The sequence below is a fragment of the Corvus kubaryi genome, unplaced genomic scaffold, assembly GCF_017639235.1.
Source record: "Corvus kubaryi isolate FWS band 111438036 unplaced genomic scaffold, C.kubaryi_AGA036_p1.0 137, whole genome shotgun sequence".
Classification (NCBI taxonomy): Eukaryota; Metazoa; Chordata; class Aves; order Passeriformes; family Corvidae; genus Corvus; species Corvus kubaryi.
The window spans coordinates 18,268,887-18,276,618 of NW_024580671.1; the positions used below are offsets into that span (position 1 = coordinate 18,268,887).

The following is a 7,732-nucleotide window of genomic DNA, read 5'->3' on the forward strand; positions in this document are numbered from 1 at the left end:
GGACATTTGAGAGACCGCAGGAGCCTTAAACGAGTTTTATCAATAGTAAACAAATTAAATGTAAAGATTCGCAACACTGAAAATCTGTGAAAATCAGGAGCTGCACGCATCCATTAGGGAATGAATATATTTTGCTGGCCTTTCCAGACAACATTTTTTAAGTGAAAAACTTGCATCATTTTAGGTAACAGTAGTAATCTGTAAGGTATGTAGCATGTTTCATAGAGGAAGGGGTTTCTCTAGCTGTCTGCCTGTACCAGATGCAGCTATCTGTTACCTGAAGACATAGTTCATTGATTAGGGCTGGGTAAAATTTCAATTGCATGAGGTTTCTGCCAATACCCAGCTTAGCTATGCATGACACGTGGATGATTATAGCTCATGTTTACCTCTAAGATGACAGAGAACAGAGACATATGAACCACTGAACCACCGAACTGGTACTAGATAATTGTACCAGCCATTACCATTTCTGTTCTTTGACTTGTCTAACTGGTAGAGTGATGAAAAGTGGGGTTGAGTAGGTGCCTTTTGTAGTTGATGGAAAAGTAATTTACTATGCCTGGGCTGCATTAGTGGCTGGTACTCTTCTGTACCCTCGGAGTTGCACTGTGCAAGGCCCCAAGCTCTTTGGAGACAGAGGCTTTAAGTCACCTTCATCTCCTCACCAGGGTCCTCCTGGGAGTCTGTTCATCTACTATATTCCTGCTTCCTTAAAGCCTTGAGAGGCATGGTGAACTGATGGCAGACCCAGTCCAGGGTGCTTCAGCCATGTCCTTGTATCCTTAGTAGTGCTGCATGTACAAGCAAGCAACACAGAGCAGGGGTTCGAGTCCAAAGAAAAAATGGGACATTGCAAAACAGACTTAAGGTACACTGCCTCACCTAAGATTATGTGGTTAAGAAACACCTGGTTTTCTTCAAGAGCCTCTGTGTGTGTTCCTGAACATGATTGTATATGTATATGCCTATATGTACATGCAATACTATATTGTGTGTGTATAGTATGCATTTACTTCTTATTTTCAAAAATAAAATTAAAAATATAAGGAAAAACAGGTGCTCGGTGAAAACCACCTACATATGCTGAGCTTAGCTTTCCTGAATAAGTAGATGAAAAGGGTTGGAGGTAAAATAAGAAATGTTATTAGAGAAGATTAAGATTCAGTCTGAGGGGGCTATCTGCACAATCAAGCCCAAAAGCTATTTTTCTTTTCCAGAATTCTTGCTGGTAAGGGTAACAGAAGAATCAGATTCAACTGGCTTTTAAAAACATTTATCCTCTTTTCTTTGTTGTTGTTGCAGGGGTTTTTTTGTTGTTTTGGTTTGGGTTTTTTGCCCCTTGTGCTTTGCCAAAGAGCACCAGGATGTTCTTGAATTAAGTTGGAAATGTGAGCAAGGATTTTAGCTTAGGAAACCTTTTCCCAATAACAGAACTAGACAATGACTATGTCTTAAGGATTCATTCAGCTACCTAATAGATAGTGCATAAACTGTTGTATATGACCCATAAGAGCAAGATTTGTGGGAGAAATAAAAAATTATAAGACAGAAGCTGACTTACTGAACTTAGGCTAAAAATTCTCACACTTGCAGTACTATTTTAAAGGAAACATTTAATAATAACCTCACATTTAATCACTTGGAAGACATGATTTTAACTAAAATACACCACTAGAAAATCAGTGGAATTATTACTCCATTTTCAGAATGAAACCCTGACAACACCTAATTTCATTTTAAATTAAAGAGATGTTAAAGAAGAAAGAAATAAATATTCAAATCTGTGGTTTGATGGAATTACTACAGCGAATATAAACAGAGGCAGATGGATTTGCAAGGGCTATGAAGAGAAAACACATCCTAAAAATTAATATTGCCTACAATGCATTGACTTGCTGCAATACCTACCAAACCATCTTTAACAGTATGATTTAAATTGCAAAATTGACATGGCCAGTTTCTAGACCTTGACTTTACCTGGTAAGGAGATCCCTGATGTGGAGGGGACTATTACTAAGATTCTGAAGTTATCCTCTGCTCTGAATGAAAAAAAATATTCATGCCTTTAGGGGTTGTGGGTCCTTGCTGTGATTTACATAACTTACTGTGAGCAGCCATGGCAGACACCAATTACAGAGAACTTTGTAACTGCTCTACCTGTAGCTCCCAGTGGAAGCCATGTTTCTGTTGTATTAAATCTGTACAGAAATGACAATGGGAGAAAGGGAAAAAATAAATGATGCCGTGAACGTTATAAGCAAACCTTTGGGAACAACAATATATGTACTGTGGTGCAACAGATAATGCAATTTTGCTCAACATTTCAGAGAACATGCAGGCTAAATAAGAAAAAAAACCAACAAAACCCCCAAAAATAAAAACTAACCAAGAAATCCAAAACAGACAGGACCTGTAACGACACTTTGCCTTTCACAACCACTGCAGTTTTGTCAGGCAATAATCTTGAAAGTTGAAAATGTTCCCGTTATGTGTTTGGTTTGGAAAGGAAACATGGCCAGGTACAAAGAATAATACATTTACAAAAGTGTCATCATATGCAGTGCAGGGAAGGAATTCTGAATTTCAGCCCAAATAAAAAAAAATTTGCTGAAAACTGTCTCAAAATCTTATGGAGTTAGTGGAATTAGTATTCACTATGGAAGTATCTGTAAAGTAGTTCACTGTACCATTAAAGAGCTACTGCACAGTCTGAACATAACCTGGTGAGTAGTGGGGACCTGCTGCCACCTCCAGAGGAGAGCAGAGAAATCTGGAGGCACAGTTCCATCTCTCTGTGTACATGGCCTGGCACAGAAGCGTGAGCTATGGCACAGCTACACATTTATCCAGGCTTCCTCTAGGCTTCAGAGAGAAAGAAGTAGTCCTTTGTGCAGACAAGGGTGCAAATATTGTGCAAATATTCTGTGCACCAGGCTGTGCTTGGAGTCCTGCTGCAGAGTGGTCTGCACCAGCTGGGCCATCTGCTCTGTGAAACTTCATCAGAGTGCTGGCTGGACTGCACATGCTGGGGTGCCTGGAGCTGCACTGGGACACAGCTCAGATCTTTGTCTTGTAAAAGCCCTGTAGCCCTCTTGAAATATTTCTATTGGGACCTTAAAGGCTGTCAGGAAGCACTCTGACGTTATGTTCTCAGTGCTTCCTGGAATGTTAGAAAACAGCAAGAAAAGCTCCAATTTTTGACTTTTTTGTCCAAAAAACCCAGAATATCCTTTTAAAACAAACAAACAAGCAAGCAAGCAAACATCACCCAACCAAGCAAGCCAAAGCATCAACAGCCCCTCCCAAAAAACCCAACCAAAACCCAGAAAACAAAACCTCTTTAAAGAGGAAAAGAGAAGTAAGTTAGGCTTTCTGTCTTACCTACTAGTACTGCTGGTGAAAGGATGGAAGACTGAGCACAAGCGGAAGGATTCAACAACCTTTCAGACAACCCATTCCTGTATGGTGCCATGACTGGGTCCACTTTAAACCTAAGTGAGAGTAGAAATGTTTTGTCTTGCTTGTGTTTCAGATTAACTTTTCAGCTCCTACCATTGCTGGTTGCTCGAGTGGGGGTTTATTCTGAATTGAGCAGGTATCTACTAGAGTTTTCTATCTATTTGTATTGGCCAAAGCCGTAAATTTCCTCTTTTCTCTGTTGTTGGTTTTATAATAGCCTGTTGACCTCTGGAACCTAGCAAAATCACTTTTGGAACATTTGGAAAATTTGGAGTAATTTTCAGTGTATTTAATCTTAAAAATGTTAAAAAAAACCCACTTGGAAAGTGAATTGACAGAATTGAAAACTAGAACTTGAGACCTCATGATCAGTTCTTTTGTTCTTCATTAGAACTTGCCCTTTTGGTTAACAATCCCGTATAAAAAAAAAATCCATGAAAGTGGTTGTAACTGAACTAAAAGTAGATCCCACTTTGTCTCCTCTCTTGCATGAATCAATTCTGTCTGCAGCACATAACCTGAAGAAGTGTTTCTCACAAGTTCTGCAAATTTTCACATACACTGAAGTCAAAAGGTCTCAAACAATCTTATTTGTGTCTCAAGAGCTAGAATTGATAGTCTGCTATTTCTGCATGCTCTAGACAAGGAGGAAAATGATGGATGAAATCCACAAAGGGCTGAATTAACTTTGTCAAGATACATTAAAATTAGTCTAAAACATTTGTAGCTGGTTGCTATCTTCATCTGGAAAACCGAGCATGTTCGTCTCCGAACATTGGCAGCAAACCAGACCAAGGACTCTCTGTGAGGATTTTTTTTTTGTCTGGACTGAGCCACGGGAGCATGTCACAGTGAGTCCAGGAGCCTAATCCTCCAGGCATTCATCATGGGGCTTGGGCTCCTTGGCCCATCTCAGAGAGAAGTTTTTGTTTCACTGGACCTTCTCTCAGCATGGGGTAAGAAGGGCTTAACAATCATCTTTGCATGCCAGCTCCATGATGCTGCTGGTGAAAACAGACCACTTTATGGATAACTTATGCTATGATGGCTTCATTATAAGTGGAAGTGAAGTCAGTAATTTTCAGCATTGTACCGTATACTAAAAATTCTACAAGTCTAAATGTGATTGAAAATGGGAAAGCAAGTAAAGTGTTGCTAAACAGTAGGATTCTGCAGTACCTCAGGAGCCTACAAAATCCCTTTACCTGAAATTCAGTCTTAACTGGATCACAGGACAGGTCAAAAAAAAATTGTTCATTTTGCTGTCTGTGCTCCCCTTAGTCTCCCTTTGTGCATCACACTCCTGGAAGGCACCATCATCACAAAGCCAATGAAAAAACCAGTAATTTTTATCATGATTCCAGGGATACCAGGTTACACAAATTTGCAGAGGAGCTCACTCCAAACACACATCCTAGGTGATGGGATTAGACTTGTTCTCTAAGGACAAATGCTTGCAGACATTTTTAATCTATTAAGTCCCTAATAAAACCTAATAATGTAATCTTAACTAAAGCTATACTTGTTGTATTCATTCCACTGCAGGTGTTATCCCATAAACATCATTGCACATTTTATTGAAGGGAGTGAGATGGTGACTTTTGAACCTCTAAGCATATTTAATTGCTATTTTAAAAATTTAAACACCTTTTTATGTCTCACATATTTCAGTTTTTCTGCCTGTCTCAAGCTGAAATAGGGTGCTGTTTCAAACATTGCCTCATGTTTATGATCAAGGAAAGGTGCTCTTTGAGCATATGATATTCTACTATAGCAGAAAGAAAATAATTTTACAGAGTGTTTTTGCATATGCTATTAAGATTCAAGTCTTGATTTCTTCCCCTTCTAAACAGTGTCCCAAAGACCTGTGGTATCCTCTGTGTTAAGTGCCGGGTTCAAGAGATTAAGGGCAATGACTGGCATCTAGTTCACTTTTATTTCCATTTCAGTGCAACCTCACATCGCTATACATCTGTTTTGTTGATTCAGAAGAGCACTTGAGATGCTTTACAGTTGATTTTGACAAGTGCTACAATTTGATATGGGTAGATAATTCTTGCTGAGTTGATTTCAAAAGTACAGAAATTATAATTTTGAGTAGATATTACCTTTCTTTATGATCAGAATTTTCATGTAATATACTGTGCACTTAAGCTTCTTAATCACATTTTCTTTTTTTAAACATTACGTTCTTTCCATCTAATCAAGTATTGCAAATTAAAATATTGTTCTAAATATATCTTATATTTTTTTTCAAGCACTGTGGACAGCTCATGCAAAACCCACTTGAAAAAGTGGTCCCTCCTAACCTTCTCACCAAAACTATTTGGTTTGGAATTTAATTAAGCAGTGAGACAGGACAGACTATATGGCAAGGTTGATTAATGCACACCTCTGGTGCATTTCACCTCATGCCTCCAGCACATCTGAGGTGTGGAGTAATCAGTTCAACTGCTTAGTCAAAGTGTCTTAATGTCATTATAAAATGGGCATATGTTAAAAAATAAAAAATTCAAATATGACAACCTATCCTTACACTACTAAATGTCATACAGTGAGATTAAATTTGGACAAAAAAAAAAGAGTAAATGATTTAATTAAATTCCAGGTTTAAACACAACAGAATTATTTAGCTGAAATATTTTATGGAGTGATATGTGAGTGTTCCATCCTATTCCCTCTGCACCCCATTCCTTTGGAATGTATCAAAACAAGTAACCCATCATCACCCCCAGCTTCTGACTCTTTCCTTTTTTCCCTCTCTGGTCTAATTCTTTACTCTCTCCTTTTTGTTTTTTTATTGTCCTTCTGCCTCAGGCGTTTCTCCCTGACGTCAGTATTTACTGGGCATGAGCCTGTGCTCTCTTGTATTGGTGGTCCCCAGGTGCTCTTCAGCACATGGATTGATGAGGGAAGGATCTGTCCTTGGCTAACCTCTGTGAACACTGCAGTGGGGTTAACTCCAGATTTACACCGTGCAACTGACAGCTTAAGTAGTCTCAGTTGGAGGCTTTCAAAAGAAATTCTGGCTTGGTACTTCAAAGAAATATGAAGTAGGATGGGCAGAGAAGTCTTCAACTTTCAGAAGGGACAACCATCCCAACAGGTTTGTTTTCATCTGAAGGAGAATGGACTAATTTATATTGTTAGCAGAAAGTACTGTCAGAATGTAATCTGAGAAACAGCACAGTTACATGATCAGGATTTCCTGATAACTCTTCCACAGATACACATGAGAAAGCATAAGCTTCCACCTCACACCTTCTTGTGCCTCCCTCAAAGGCCTGATGCTCCAAATATCTACTTACTGTGTGGGCTGCTGGGACAGAGTTAATTTTCTTCACAGTAGCTGGTACAGGACTGTTTTGGATTGGTGCTGAAAATAGGATTGACAACACAGGAATGTTTTAGCTATTGCTGAACAGTTCTTACACAGCATCAAGACCTTTTCTGCCTCTCACCCCACCCCACCAACGAAGAGGCTGGGGGTGCGCAACGGGTTGTGAGGTCAGGACAGCTGACCCCAGCTGTCCAAGGGATATCCCAGACCATATAGCATCATTCTCAGTATATAAAGGTGGAAGAAGAAGGAAATGTGGGATGATTTTCAGAATGATGGTGTTTGATTTCCCCAGTCACCATTACCTGTGATGGAGCCCTGCTTTCCTGGAGATGGGTAAACACCTGCCTCCCCATGGGAAGTGGTGAATGAAGTCCTTGTTTAGTTTTGCTTGCATGCATGGCTTTTATATTATCTATTGAACTGTCTTTATCTCAGCCTGTGGGAACCCAGAATGCAGAGAATATTTCTCTGCCTGTTTTGAAGGGTTTTACCCCCCTGGACAGTACTGGTTTTGGCCTTTGTCCATGGGAAAATTTGCCTAGCCTCTGGGAAGAATTTGAATCTACAATGGTGTGAATTAGGTGATAGAATACTATGTGAGATTATCACAGGGTGAAAAATTTAGAGGTTTTAGGTCTATTTGCATAGTAAATAGATAAAAGCAAAAAACATCAAAATTCAGGATTGTTGTTGTTCTCCAAACCTTCTTCTTCTTCCACTACTCCATATTCTGCAGTAGGAGTAGTTTGGGATGATTGGATAAAGAATTCTGCAGTTCCTGTCTACGTGATTTAGGAACTTGTTGGACATTGGTAAAAAAGTGAAAATATCTTGCCTTTTAAGTTTTCATGGGGTAATTTACCTTTAAAAAGGCTGTGAAATCTTGATAAGTTGCCTTCTTGCTGCATTCTCTGCTCTGTGCTATGT

At 39.2% G+C, this 7,732-nt stretch overlaps 1 long non-coding RNA gene across 1 annotated transcript in view; it reads left to right on the top strand.

Annotated features, from left to right (window-relative positions):
• LOC121659685 overlaps positions 1-7,418 on the top strand; it is a 48,191-nt gene extending 40,773 nt beyond the window's left edge. The window contains exon 5 of the long non-coding RNA XR_006014414.1: positions 6,280-7,418. This is a non-coding gene — a long non-coding RNA (uncharacterized LOC121659685). The remainder of the gene's footprint in view (positions 1-6,279) is intronic.
• The last annotated feature ends 314 nt before the right edge of the window (positions 7,419-7,732 follow it).